This window comes from Balaenoptera borealis, assembly GCF_965194805.1.
Source record: "Balaenoptera borealis genome assembly, chromosome: 20".
In the NCBI taxonomy this organism is placed as follows: domain Eukaryota; kingdom Metazoa; phylum Chordata; class Mammalia; order Artiodactyla; family Balaenopteridae; genus Balaenoptera; species Balaenoptera borealis.
Genome location: NC_138879.1, coordinates 4,804,272 through 4,818,845, shown reverse-complemented (window position 1 = coordinate 4,818,845; position 14,574 = coordinate 4,804,272). Strand labels below are relative to the sequence as shown.

General features: G+C 43.4%; 1 long non-coding RNA gene across 1 annotated transcript in view; it reads left to right on the top strand.

The window, feature by feature from the left end:
- LOC309617955 overlaps positions 1-14,574 on the top strand; it is an 81,745-nt gene that overhangs the window by 19,731 nt on the left and 47,440 nt on the right. The gene's annotated exons all lie outside the window — the stretch shown is intronic.

The following is a 14,574-nucleotide window of genomic DNA, read 5'->3' as shown; positions in this document are numbered from 1 at the left end:
CAAATCTTGGCCTCTTGATCCTAAGTTAGAGAAGTCTAGTGTTATGGGTTGAATTGGGTCCTCCTAAAAGATGTGGAAGCCCTAAGCCCTGGTACCTCAGAATCTGGCCTTACTTGGAAATAGGGTCATTGCAGATGTAATTAGTTAGGATGACATCACACTGGAGTAGGGTGGGCCTGAGATCCTATAGGACTGGTGTCCTTTTAAAAAGGGGAAATTTGGACACAGACATATATATACAAAAGGAAGATACAGGGAGGAGAAAGCAGAGGATTGGACTGATGCATCTGTCAGCCGCGGAACACCAGAGGCTACAGAGGCTGGGCGAATGACATGCAGCACACCCTTTCCTAGTGCATTCAGGGGGACCATGGCCCTGCTCAGACAATGACTTTGGACTTCTAGCCTCCTGAACTATGAGACAATACATTTCTGTTGTTTTAATCCACCCAGTTTGTGGCACTTCATCACGGCAGCCCAAGGATACTGATACACCCAGCTTCTACAGATCCAAATACTTCGGATGGGAATAGAAATGTCAGCCTCCCCAGACCAAAGAACACATACGTCCTTTGATTTTCCAACTTGGGAAGTGGGAGGTTCTCGGTCGGTGATGACTGACGTCTCAGAAGTGCCTGGCCTACCTTGAGGGTGTTTGCGTTTCAGGGGACTGAATCAACTTGAAGCAAGCCTCAGGCCACATTACTAACAGGGGTCAGGATGCAGCTGAGACGGCCGTATGCGAGGATGGATTTCCACTTTGAATCTCTCCTTCATCCTCTTATCATTACTCCCTTCACCCTGGAATGGCAGCCAAGAGATAAACACTCAGGACTGGGGCTCACTTTACAGTCAAGGCTGGTTAAAGCCACAGACGGTTTTCATGGATTTTTCTTACCTACTTGACCAATCTTACGGCCCTTTGAAATAGAGTGTTCCCTTTGGCAGTCCTCCCATGCAACTGCCCCCAAAAGTAACTGGAACTCAGGGGAAGTGGAGACCCTCTGGGCTGAAAATAGCGAGAGTATTTCACCTTCATCTTTCGGTTACTATCCTGAGATAGTCCTGATGTGTTTCTTTGTCTACTTATCTTCTGCTCTGTGATGGGGAGGACCACCAGGGAGGAGACTTCTCTTGCCCAGGCCCTTGCTTTTTGCCATCTTAGTGTTTAAAACCTTTGAACCATAGAGCTCTAGGGACCCTCAGAGATTAATATTAAAGCTTCCTTATTTTTACTTGAGAAGCTGAGTTCCAAAGAGTGAATCCAACTTGCCCAAGATGCTCTTGCCTTAAAGTGGACTTTGAATCCACGTATTCGGAACCTTTCTCTTTGTTTCGTACCATGTCTCTATTCCTTCCTTTTCTCTGGAAGGTTCAAGGCTTGCCTCATGATTTGAGAATTCCTCAGTGTCCTCTCTTCCCCAAGCTCCCACCCCTCCGCCACCAGACCACACAAGTTGGTTCTCTTTCTCTGCGCAGCCCACCCTCTCTCCCTGGAGGGAAAGGAGAACTTATATTTCCTGGACACCTGCTCTTTGCCATGCATCATGCTGAGTGCTTTATCTGTGTTAGCAAATGAGGGGACTGTGGCTCAAAGGGGTGAACGTCATGCCCCAGATTTTACAGGTATTAAAAAGTGGACCTGGACTCCACAGTTCTCTGGGGAGTTTCTTTCTCCAGCTAGAGAAAGGGGACCACACCCATGGGGCCCTGCTTGGGTGTAGTTGTAATCAGCAGAGGGAGGGTGAAAATGGTACCTTCCTGCTACATTTCCATTCTCTGCCACATTCTTCCAGCTCAACTGTTTCTTGTTTCAAGTCAACGAGAGCATTTTGATTCAATAGGAGCAATGCCTGCTATCAGTAATGAGGTGACTTATTTTTTCCCTGCTCTGAACCTTCCCAAGATAAACAGGACACTCTATGGTCATGGCACACGCAGACTCTCCCATGGCACGCTTATAGGTCTAGCATCATGGTCAAAGCAAATCAACAAATATTTGGTGGGTACCCACGATGCCCAGGGTGAAAGGCGTGATGTATGAGCTCCTCTATTTGAGTTGGTTCCTAGCCTCGAGAGGGATGACTCAGGAGCCACTTAGCAAGTCAACATGCCCAAAATAAGGATGTTCTATGAGGAAAGCAGCCACTGGCCATCCCCCAGTTCACCTCCAAACCTTTCCTGTCACGTCTCTCCATTCCTAGCCTAGTCCTGTTGCCATGGCCACGGCCACATCCTGCTCACTCAGTTTGGTGCCTCAGCCGAGGTTTTGCCCCACCTCCTCCTAAAGTGGCCAGAATGATGTAGTGGAAAGACTGGGCACCTGGGCTCCTCGCTTGCTGATCCTCCTCTGCTACGGGAACCAGGTAGGGGGGAAATCCCACTGAACCTCATTTTCTACACATGGAAATAAGGGGTTCTCCCAAAGGAAATGAAAACAGGATATTGAAAGGACATCTGCAGCATTATTCATAGTAGCCAAGAGAGGGAAACAATCTCAGTGCCCTCACCCATCCATTCCATGAATGAACAGATAAAGGAGATGTGAGATGTATGTACACATACATATGTGTGTGTGTGTGTGTGTGTGTGTGTGTGTGTGTGGCTGAACAATGGAATATTATTCAGCCAGAAGAAAGAAGGAAACCCTGCCATTTATGACAACATGGTTAGAACTTGAAGACCTTATGCTAAGTGAGATAAGTCAGACAGAGGACAAACCCTGTTTGATATCACTTATATGTTTAATCTAAAGAAGCCAGATTTGTAAAAACAGAGGAAAGTGGTGGTTACCAACGGCTGGGAGGTGGGGGGATAGGAGAGATGTTTTTTTAAGGTTACCAACTTGCAACTAGTAGATAAATAAGTCCTGGAGTTGTAACGCACAGTATAATGAGTATAGATGACAATATTGTATTATAAGCATCAGACTTGCTTAAGAGACTAGATGTTAATTATTCCCAACATAAAAAAAGAAATTATAATCATGTGACATGATCGAGGTGCTACTGCTACAATGGCAGTCATATTACAATATATAAATATATCAAATCAACATGTTGTACCTCTTAAATTTACGCAATGTTATATGTCAAATATATTTCACTTAAAAAACACTTGTACTAATGAGAACCTACTGTATAGCACAGGGAAGTCTGTGGTGACCTAAATGAGAAGGACATCCAAAAAAGAGGGGATATATGTATACGTAAAGCTGATTCACTTTGCTGTACAGTATAAACTAACACAATATTGTGAAGCACCTATACTCCAATTAAAAAATTAAAAAAAAAAACACTTGTAATAAGGGATTCTATTTACTAATAAAACAAATCCTTCTTCCGGTTCTAAAACTTTATACTTTTTCTGTGCCAATCCCTATTCAATCACTCTCTTCAAGACTTTAGCCAAAACCCTTTTCTTTTAATTTTTTCCTAATTCTAACTCAAAGCATTTAACTAAATAGTTTCATTATACTATTTTATGCTTTTTAAATAGGCTCCTAGAATAGTTTCATAAGTATATATTTCATTTTCTGAGCAAGTTTATTAGCTATTGAATGTAGAACTGCATCATTCATTTATTTATAACTCAGACACTTCACAAATCTGTATCATATAAATAGAACTTAATTGTAAATTCCCATGTATTAGCTTGTCACTGATAATATTTTTTCATCCAGCCTTCTGTTAAATTCTTCGATGATTTATTGATAGATATTTTTATAAACACACTTCCATACTTATGCAGGTAGAGAGGATTCCCAAGCAGATGTGGGGAAAATGTTATACAATTGGTGTAGTACCCAAATTATAGAACACACAACAAAGAGTTTGTGATGTCTTTTCTGGCAACAAGATCATTAGTCTCCTCGGCCTTTTGGGCTACACATCTTTCTGCCGCTGTTATTTATCATTCACATGAGTTCAGTTGAAGATAAAATTGCCCACAGGATCAGGGATTCTGGGTTCTGGTGGCTGTTATTGATCTTTCCCTTGAACTAATTAAGCCTGGACAAAGCAAGGACATTTATTATGATTTAAACAGATATTGATTGAGTCCTCATCACGTTCCAGGTACTGTGCCGGCACAGCAGAAAGCAGCTCCCAAGGAGCTTCAAGTTTGAACAGGAAGACAAAGCAAATAAAGGGTATTCGATATTGTGACAAATACTTGAAGAAAGCCAATGAATGCCCAAGATAGGCAATAATTGGTGTGGGGTGGGTGGAGGGTGACCTCCTTTAGACAGGGTAGCTGGGGAAAGGCTCTTTGAGAAGATGGTGTTTAAGCTGAAGCCTGAAGGGTTAGGGATGCCATTCATGAGAGTCGGGGGACGTGGGGAGAGCATCGCAGGCAGAGACAAGAGTGCATTCAAAGGCCCTGGGGTGGGGAAGACTCTGGTATGTTGGAGGAACCAAAAGAATGCTGACTAGCTTTCAAATGTGGAGCCTCTGGTGTAGAGAGTATGTAACTTTTTCACGCCCACCCTGCTAGAAAGTGGAGAATCCAAGTTTGTCCTCTTTCCCGCCCGCCATGCTTCAAGGCATGCAGTCGGCTGGGTGTGCGTCTCTAAGGAAGTCAGAATGGATCACCTGTCAGGACGAGGAGACCGGGGCTTGGCTGGCAGGATGTGGAGTGTGTGTGTGTTTCTGTTTATTCTTGAAGTTTACTTCCCTGCAAATACATGCCTAACTGCCTTGCACCTCTCACAAGGAAGCCAAGGCCAGCACTCCATCGCTCATGAGCAATCCTGAGAAAACAAATCCGTGTCCTCCATGCAACTCCAGTGCCAGCCTGTCAGGCCTGCACCGGCCAGGCAGCCTGGAGCTTCGGGACAATCTGGTCCTTAGGAAGGGAGGGAAGAAAAACAATTTCGAATTCCAGGCGCTGAGGGCCGCTCACAGACGGCCATTGTCAGGAGCAGGAAAGTTAAACTGTGGAAAGGAGCGCGGTGGCGCCTCTGAGAAGGGCAGAGGATGTTGAGTTTAGGGGCTCCTGCCCTGGGCGTGTGGGCAGTGGGGACGGGGATGGGGAAGAGTTTACTCCTGTGAGCTTGGGCAGCTTGCCTTAAGGGACTCAGTTTCCTCATTTAAAATTATAAGAGTGATATCTGCCCTGCCTCCGTCAGGTTGGACGAAGGAATGAGGATAGCCTTAGGAAAGGGCAACGTGCTTTTTAGGGGTTGCAAAAGGGGGCTGCCTCCCTCTTTAATTCGGTGGTTGGCTAGACCCTCCAGAATGTCCTAGGGATTTCCCCTCTCCTGGGCATACCCACGGGGGAAGACTCCTGCATTTTCCTTTTTCCAAACGTGAAGGTGGTGGGTGGAGATCTTTGGAGTGATCTAGGCTAGGTTTACCCCCTACATGGTTTTGGTAGCTGCAAAATGGTACCAACTCAAGTTTTACAGCACCAGGAGCTGCCACGGAGAGATGCGGCAGGGCTGTTTTAGCATTTTGATGTTAAATGATAACGTTGACGATGGTGACTGTTGTCATTAAGTTGGTTGAATGCTACTGCATGCCTGGTGTCTTAGTCTGCTCAGGCTACGGAAACAAAAATACCGTAGACTGGGTGGCTTATAAATATCAGAAATTTATTTCTCACAGTTCTGGAAGCTGGAAATCCAAGATCAAGGGACTGGTAGATTCAGGGGTGAGGGCTGGTTTCCTCACAGCTTTCGTCTGTGTCCTCACATGATGGGAAGGGTGAGGGGTCTCTCTAGGGTCTCCTTTATCAGGGCATTAATCCCATTCGTGAGGGCTCTGCCCTGATGACCTAATCACCTCCCAAAGGCCCCACCTCCAAATACCATCACATTGGGAGTTAGGATTTCAACATACGAATTTGGGGAGATAGGAACATTCAGTTCATTGCACCTGGTAAATAGCACTAGGCACTTTATCCTTATTATCTCATTTGAGCCTCACCACAACTCTGTCAGGCAGGTGCTAAAGTCATCCCCACTTCGCAGATGAGAAGACGGAGCCAAGAGGGGGTAGATAATTTTCCAAGGTCCTACTGCTAATAAGTGGCAGAGCTGAACCGCAAAGCCATGTATATCTGACTTCAAAAAGGATGATCTACCAATTACATATGGATCATTTTTTACAAATGCACCTTAAAATTTGAGTAATTGATGTTCATGTTTTTAACAAGCTTGTACAAGTACTTGTAAACTGTATTTAACATTTATTGCTTAAAAATTATTTCCTATATGGCATTGCTTGATTTGTGGCTTTGCACATTCTTTAGTTCTGGGAGCTTTCAGAGAAACGAAGTATTAATATAACGTAAAAACTCAGCTGAGAGCTGGTACTATTTGTTTTCTGCCCTGTGTTTTCTAGTCCAGTAGATGTTAGCCAGAGAAAGAGAAGGTGGGGCAAATAAGTTCCAGACAGAGGGAACAACATGGGCAAGACCCAGGTATCAAGAGAAAAGCTGGCAGGTTATGGGGACGCAGGGTGGATCAAATGTAGAGAGTTACTGGGGGTGAGGGCTGCGGTGAGAGATAAATCTGGAAAAATAGGCTGATGTCAGATCAGAAAAGGTCTTAGATGCAGTGTTAAGGACTTTGGAATTTATCCAAAACCAATGAAGGCAATGCAGCTGGAGACCTATATGATCCGATTTACATTTTAGAACGAGGATGCTTGATGTATCAGTAATAGACCACGTCCTATGCTGCAGACCTAGATTCCCTTCCCTCCCCAGCCCTCACTCAGATAGTGAGAACAGTGGAATTTTTTTCATGATGTGGTTCAATACTCCGGGGATTAGTCCTAAGGGTGACACCATTTTCCTCTTTTAGGAGTTGAGCTACCACAGAGGATGGGGCAGCCCTACCCTAACCCCATGGGAATGCGTGCTCCCTTCCTGACTTTCAGTCCTAACCCCATGAGAACACGTGCTCCCTTCCTGACTTTCAGTCCAGGCCTGTGCTTCCCCCTTTTTTCATTTATGGGACACTAAAAAGACTGAGTTTTAGGACTTTCAGCCCATTGGCTGCTAGCCTTGATGCTGTGTTTTGGAGAATGTATAGCTGAAGCCATTTGGGTGCAGATACTGAGGTGAGACCCTGAGTGATTTTTCACCACAGTTATAACTCCTCCTCCACATCAGGAAGGAGAAGGCTGAACAGAACCATGGCACCTCAGTACTTAACAACAAAATAGAAATGTTTCTTCATCTCCTACTGGCACTTACATCCCTAAATGGGGTCTCCATCACCACCACAGCAGAATATACAGTTAAGTGACAGATTTATGGGCATTTAATAAATTGGGTATATTAGACTTGAAATGGGTCAAGTCTGCTGACCTCTCTTCTTGACTTTGCTCTTCCCTGAAGTCAGTCTCACCAGCTCCTCTTTGTTTGGTCCACTCCAGAGACTGCAGGTCAGTGTAGAGGCAGAAAGAGAGGTATGCTTGATGCTTTTTCTGATCCAATTGTCCGATTCACTCAGATCACTAACTACAAATTTCTTGAGGCTCAGTTGTGAAGGTCCACTAATCAGAATAAAAGATCCTGGCTCATGACTGTGCCAGGAAGCAGAGCCAGAAAATTCCTTCCTTGCTGCTTCATAGGGGTCAGGTCTCAGAAGGTAAAGGACTGTTGTTTGCAGGGTGGACCTTTGTCACCTGAATGGAGCTTGGGAAACTTCACAGCTCCACTTCGAACTGGCCTGTAAGAAGTCAGAGCAAACACTGGAGGTCAATGACTAAATCGTGTCTCAAACTCTTTCCATGAGAGTCAAATTCCACTCCCAGCTGTTTAACCAGGACACCTAGGACCTGAATGTGAACATTTTGACATCCATGTTTGAAGGGACAGTTCATGACAACCTACCACCACGTTTTGGCCAAAGGAAGAGGGGGAAGGAATAAAAATGGTGGAATATGTTGTGCTGCCTTTAATTTTGTCAGATGGTTTCCCAGCCCCAGTGGTATATTTGAAAGATGGATCGTAATTACGGATTTCTCTTCCATTTTATTTTCTCAGTTTCAATGTATTTCAAGACCTAAATCTTATCTGTGTTAAAAGTCATGGTTAACTTAGGGTGAGAGCAATATAATGAGATTAAGCAAACCTATGGAGTTGCAGTTTTGTACTGCAACAAATTTACTTTATAACTCTGAGCTCCAGTTCTCTTACAAACACGATGGAGAAATAATTGAAAAGGTGGAGGCATCATGAATATCACGGTAGGTATCTTTACATTAACTTCTTAAAAACCAGTAATCTGTTTGGAAGGACATGACGACAGATGTATTTGTTCTTGGTATTTCAGCCTTTTTTGTCCTTCACTTTGATAGCTGTATTGTTACTGAAGTGTATTAAACCATTTGGAGATTATGCGTGAGACTTTGTGTCCATCTCTGCGAGACCCCTGACAGGTTACCTGCAGCAAGGGGGATGAATTACAAGGGTTGGTGTGTGTTCAGGGCAGAAAGAGATGCTCTCTCTTCCATCATGGTGTCTGCCTGGATCTTAGTAGACCCAGAACTGTGAGGTATGTCAACCCTCACATAGAACTGGACTTCAGAGACTAGTCTTCTCTTTGTTTGTCTAACAGTTGTACTTCCTGAAAGAAAGGATTTGATTGGGCTCGTGTGCCACCATCCTAGTTAGACAGCCTTATGGGTCAGAACTGGGGAACAATGCACTCCAGAGACATTCAGACTTCGTCATGCCCTGTCCGTATGTGGCTGTCTTTGACTTCTCGACCATTCAATGGAGCAGTTGGATGTGGTTAGAGAGCAGGGTTGGTTTATCCACACAACACGGCAGCACCTACATCATATCATGACGTAGGGTAGAAATGAACCCTTTTAGCCATTTTCCTTATATGTGTTTGGGGAACGTGGGCATCTGATGACTTGGGGCTCCTCCCAATGTCCCCCCCCCAGTACTATTCTCATCTTGTCCACAGTCTTGGAGTATAGTGTCATTGACATGCCATTCACCAATGCATTTTGATGTCATGATAAAATTTGGTCTTTATAGGTATATCTAAAAGACCTTTCTTTGTACAATGTGTATGGACCAGCCTATAGATATACCAGGTAGAAGCCCATGGGAACGCAACTAAGTCTGAAGATTAGCTCTGAGAACCAGCGGTCTCATTGTCAATGAGGATTTTGTCCAGAGACCTCAGGGAACCCCTAAATTTGCCAAAACATCAATGTTGGTCCTACTGTTGTATGGACCCTGTTCTTCTCTTGAATCACATTTCCTCTGAGAGTTATGCACGTTCTGTAAACGTCATTGCACCACGAGACAAACTGCATCTAACCTTCTTTCTACACTAGCTTTATTTCTTGCTTGTCCATTTCTTGCAGATCCAGGACTAGGAAGAGGTGCACGGTTGGCATCTGACAGTGACTGCCTACTTACATTTCATGTCACAGGTGCGCCACTGCCTCACCCAGGCACTGGCCCTGAATGGCATAGTGTTTTTATTAATTTTTCAAATAACAAAATTAACGATAACTAGTACCTATTGAGTGTTCCCTATGTGTAGGAAATGTAACTTACACGTACTTGTTTATTTTTCCTTGCATAAAACCCTATGAAGTATCTTCATTCCTGTTTTACATACAAGGAAACTAAGAACATGGAGATGTTAAAATACACATCCCAAGGTGACTCATCTAGGAAATGCAAAATCCAGGAGTTGGACTTGGGCAATCTGATTTTCAACTATTGATCTCTAAATTTCAACTGGATACTGCTTCAAGGGCAGTTGTGTCCACATGACACACAGAAAGCTTCCACGGCTGGTTTTCTAAGCAGCTAAGTCAGATACTCCCTATTATCAGCCTAATCATAACCCATGGGATTTGAAGCTATGCGTTGCCGAAGGTGAGAATTTTCAGGGTTGCTCTCCGACAAGAGAATTTCAAATATCAAGCTCCAAGACTGCTCATTCTCGGCATGGTCTTTTAAGTGAATGATCCATTGATCGATTCATTCAACAAATATTTATCTAGCCCCTCGTATCTCTTGTGTGCTGAATACTGTTCAGGACGCTGGAAACACAGCTGTGATTAAATTAATCAATGACTCAGGGCTCATAGAGCTTACATTCTAGCAGGGGAGATAGATCATAAGGAAACAAACAAATATATGATATGATGCCAGGAAGAAAAATAAAGCAGAACTAGAGGGTTTGGAGTGTTGGGTGGTAGAGGGTGTCATTTTAGAGAGGGTGACCAGGAACGATCTCTCTGAGAAAGTGGCATTTGAGTAGGAAGTTGAGTGACATGAAGGAGGGAGACAAAATGCAAGCCTCACATAGTAGAAGTGCTGTAGTTATTTTGTAAAATAAATTCTTCCTACTGTGCATTTGACTTTATATGAAAAAAGAACACAAGATCAACAGGGGCAACAATGTTAATAACGAAAATGTCACTCACCAAGGCAAGGCTTTGTGAGTTATTTTAATCTACTTGCTGTGGCAAGAGGGAATAGATGGGGTAGATGGTCCATAAAACTATGGGCTCCATGGGCATGTTCTTCTGACTGGGGATTTGAGGTCTGCTGAGTGATTCCCTGTTTTTTTTTTTTGTTCTTCTGAATTAAGCTAGACTCAGGCAGCCTCCGTTCCGTGGTTTTGCTCTGCAGTCTCTGGTGGACCAGAGCATCAGCCCGTTTTCATTTGTGTTGATTCACTCGGAGGAAAAAGTTGTGGCAGAAACTGCCCGACGTGTGTGAAATAAAACCGTTCTTGGTTGATTGCTGCCGACTCTGTTTCGATTATTCTTCCCCAGGGGCAGTGTTTTCAGGTCTCTGATTTTGAGCATCGCACCAGACAGTAGGGCTCATGCAGTGAACGTGTTAAGTCCTGCCTAAGGCTGGGTGAGGAGAAAAGCTGCAAAGAGTCTTATACGTAATTTACTGGGCAGGCAGATAGGTTAGCCGGGCTGTGGACTCTTCTTCCATGAAGATCTAGAAGAAGACAGAGATCGAGTTGGGCAGTATATTTTGGCCTCTTCTGGCCTGGGACTGGGAGGAAGTTGACATCACACTGTGATCTGGGTAAGTGGCCTGTGAATGTAGGTAGATGCTCCCAGGGCATCTTTGGCCCAAGGCAACATTTTAGTTCTGTTCAGGGCCAAATTTTAAGTTTTGGCAAAAACACATTTTGCAACTCAAAACGTCTCTTCCTGCTTTACCCTGATGAGTTGTTGGTTGAAAACTCTCAGCATCTCAGCTCTGCCCACCCCTTCCTTTAGTACCCCCCCCCAACACCCACCAGACAGCTGCAAACTTCCAAGAGAAGGGCTATGCCCAGAGTAGACATTTAAGACAATTGTAGGAAGGTAGATGGGAAGAAAGCAGGGAAAGAGGGGCGGGCAGAAGGGAAGGAGGAAAGAAGAAATCCCTAATCCATCCACTTCTGGTCTTGGAGATCCTGCTCTACGGGGCATGTGAGGTGCAGGAGTTAGAACAGTCCTGTTCAAATCTTGATCCTCCATATATATGTGTTAGCGTACGGTATTTGTTTTTCTCTTTCTGACTTACCTCACTCTGTATGACAGACTCTAGGTCCACCCACCTCACTGCAAATAACTCAATTTCGTTTCTTTTTATGGCTGAGTAATATTCCATTGTAAAAAAAAAAATGGTACTGATGAACGTAGCGGCAGGGCAAGAATAAAGAGGTAGACATAGAGAATGGACTTGAGGACACGGGGAGCGGGGTGGGAGGGGGAAGCTGGGGCGAAGTGGGAGTAGTGTCGACATACATACACTACCGAATGTAAACTAGATAGCTAGTGGGAAGCAGCAGCATAGCACAGGGAGATCAGCTCGGTGCTTTGTGACCACCTAGAGGGGTGGGATAGGGAGGATGGACGGAAGGCTCAAGAGGGAGGGGATATGGGGGTATATGTACACATATGGCTGATTCACTTTGTTGTACAACAGAAACTAACACAGTATTGTGAATCAATCATACTCCAATAAAGAGCTATTAAGAAAAAAATATTGATCCTCCACTGAAAGCACTGTGTGACCTCAGACAAGTGTCTTAACCTTTCTGAGCTCTGAATTTTCCTCATCTGCAAAGGAATAGTGTGAGGATTCATTTCAGTGAAATAACGTTAGTCAAATGATGCTGTTAAACTACTTAGCAAATTGCCTAACACATAATAAGCATGTAACTTACTATGAAATAATTTCATAATTTCATTATGACTTGATTGAGACAGTGAGACCCCCATTTCACGGGTGGCACTGCCTGGCTTGGGGTAAAGTTGCAGCCGTGAATCCCAGGTCCACAAAATCTTTGGCTTTCCATAGCCAAGAGGTTTGAACAACCCCAAAGCTTCTTACGATACAAGAACTTCATAGAAGTTCAGATGCCAGCAAAGCCGTCAGAAGCTGTGATAGTTAATTCTAGGTGTCAACTTGGTGAAGCTAGAGCACCTAGCTATTTAATCAAACATTCATCTAAATATTGCTGAGAAGGTATTGTGTAGGTGTGGTTAACACTCAAAACCTGTTGGCTTTAAGGAAAGCAGATTACCTCAGTAATGTGGGTGGACCTCATTCAGGCTGTTGAAGGACTTGGGAGCAAAAACTGTTTCCCAGAGAAGAAGAAATTCTGCTTCTAGAATGCAGAATCAGTCCACAACTGAGTTTCCAGTTTGCTGGCCTGCCCTATGAATTTGGGGCTTTCTAGTCCCCATAATTACATGAGCCAATCCCTGAAACAAATTTCTTCATATATATATGAAGAAATATATATATAAACGTATGTATTTCTATATATGTATATATATGTATTTTGTATATACATATAATATGTACATATATATATAATATGTATATATGTGTATATAATTATAAAATTATATATCTTTAAATTTATATATTTATATATAATATATAAAACATACATTTAAATATGTATGTATATGAAATATATATAAATATATATAAACATAAATATATAATAACATATAATAAAAATAATATATAATAAATATAATATTTATACATTATATAATACATATTATATAATAATATATGGTGAATATATTTTATATATATATATAAAATGTCCTATTCCTCCTGTTTCTCTGAAACACTGACTGACATAAAAACCCATGACTTAAACACGTATGTAAACAATTTTTAGCAGGAAGCTTTTTTTGGCTTATCTATTATAGGAATCCAGACTTGAGTTCTTAATGAAAGCAACCAAAAGGGATGAAGGCAGGAGCTTCTGGCTCAGTGGAGACTGGTGTGGGCAAGGATTTCCTAATCTTAACCTGAAAAGGGAATTTCGGGGTAGGACGGACGGCATCGCAAACCCCAGCCCTGTGTTCCATCCCTGAAAGGCTCGGGGGAAGTAAACAATCTGGGTGGGGCGTGCAGTTTTGCCGGCTCCATTGCTTTGTGAACCTGGCCTTTCCCCCAGGCTCGGTCATGGTGGTTTGTTTAAAATTAGTTCTTGTTTGGCCTGTGGGGAAGAGTGAATTGCAAAGTCTGGGATTTACTCTGAGCCTTTGCATTTCAGGTTCTGAGGCCCGATCACTTGTCTATTTTAAAAGTGGAGAGACGTGGGCCCAAGACCGTCCTGTGACCAAACTTCCATCCTCATAATCAGAACTGGCTAGAAACCCTAAACTGAGTCAGAAGCCGTCACCTGGGTCTGATTTTCCCTGTCCCAAATAGAACTCCCTATCTCCCAAGCTGAGATGCCTCCAAACTTCTGGGAGAGTTGTCGCTTTCAGGAATGAACTGTCAGCTGCCCCACTGCAAAAGTGTCCTCTCAAGGCCGTCACCGGCCATGAACACACACCATCGTTTCATTTCACCTTTAGGGGTAACTCACATCCCCTCAAGCAGGGTCACCTTGGAACAAGACACAGGATGGGTAAGCTTGGAGGAAGGAAGGTGGAGATACCAATTGCATATAATAGCCTATTTGGAAAAGAAGCTTGGGCTCTCTGGGACTCAGCATACAATCACTAGGGGCTAGGAAGGGGAGGATGCCGATAGAGCCAGTTCTATAAAGGGACAAAGGAGTATGAGAGCTGACATTCATTCACTTCACAAATGTGTTTGCAGTTGGCATGAAACCTTCTTTGATTCTGGAGTGTTTTCTCTAAATATATTTGCTTTCCCCTTTTCTGTGAAGTTGGTTTTGATTCCAATGTCAGAATAAGGCCACACATGGTTGACTGCACACATTGCCTGGTCCCTGGGAAAATATCTAAACTATTCTTGAGCTGAGGGGTACTGCTGATGGCTGTCCTTAGGGGACTAACATGGCGCAGCTCTATTTGAATCAAGAACCATATCGACAAGCCATACTGCGAACATGTGTTGTCAACTCGGGAAGTTTAAGACTCATACTACACATCCTCACACACACTCGCTCCCCATACGTTGATAGATATGCATATACACAGAACATTTTACTACACGGTAAGTTGAGCTTAGTTATATTCATTTCAGGCTCAGCAATGCCTGGTTTCTTTGCCAGATATCAATGGTAAAAACTGAGGTGAAGAAAGGTGATTGGACCCCTAGTCACATGATGGTACATATTTAAATCTTTGG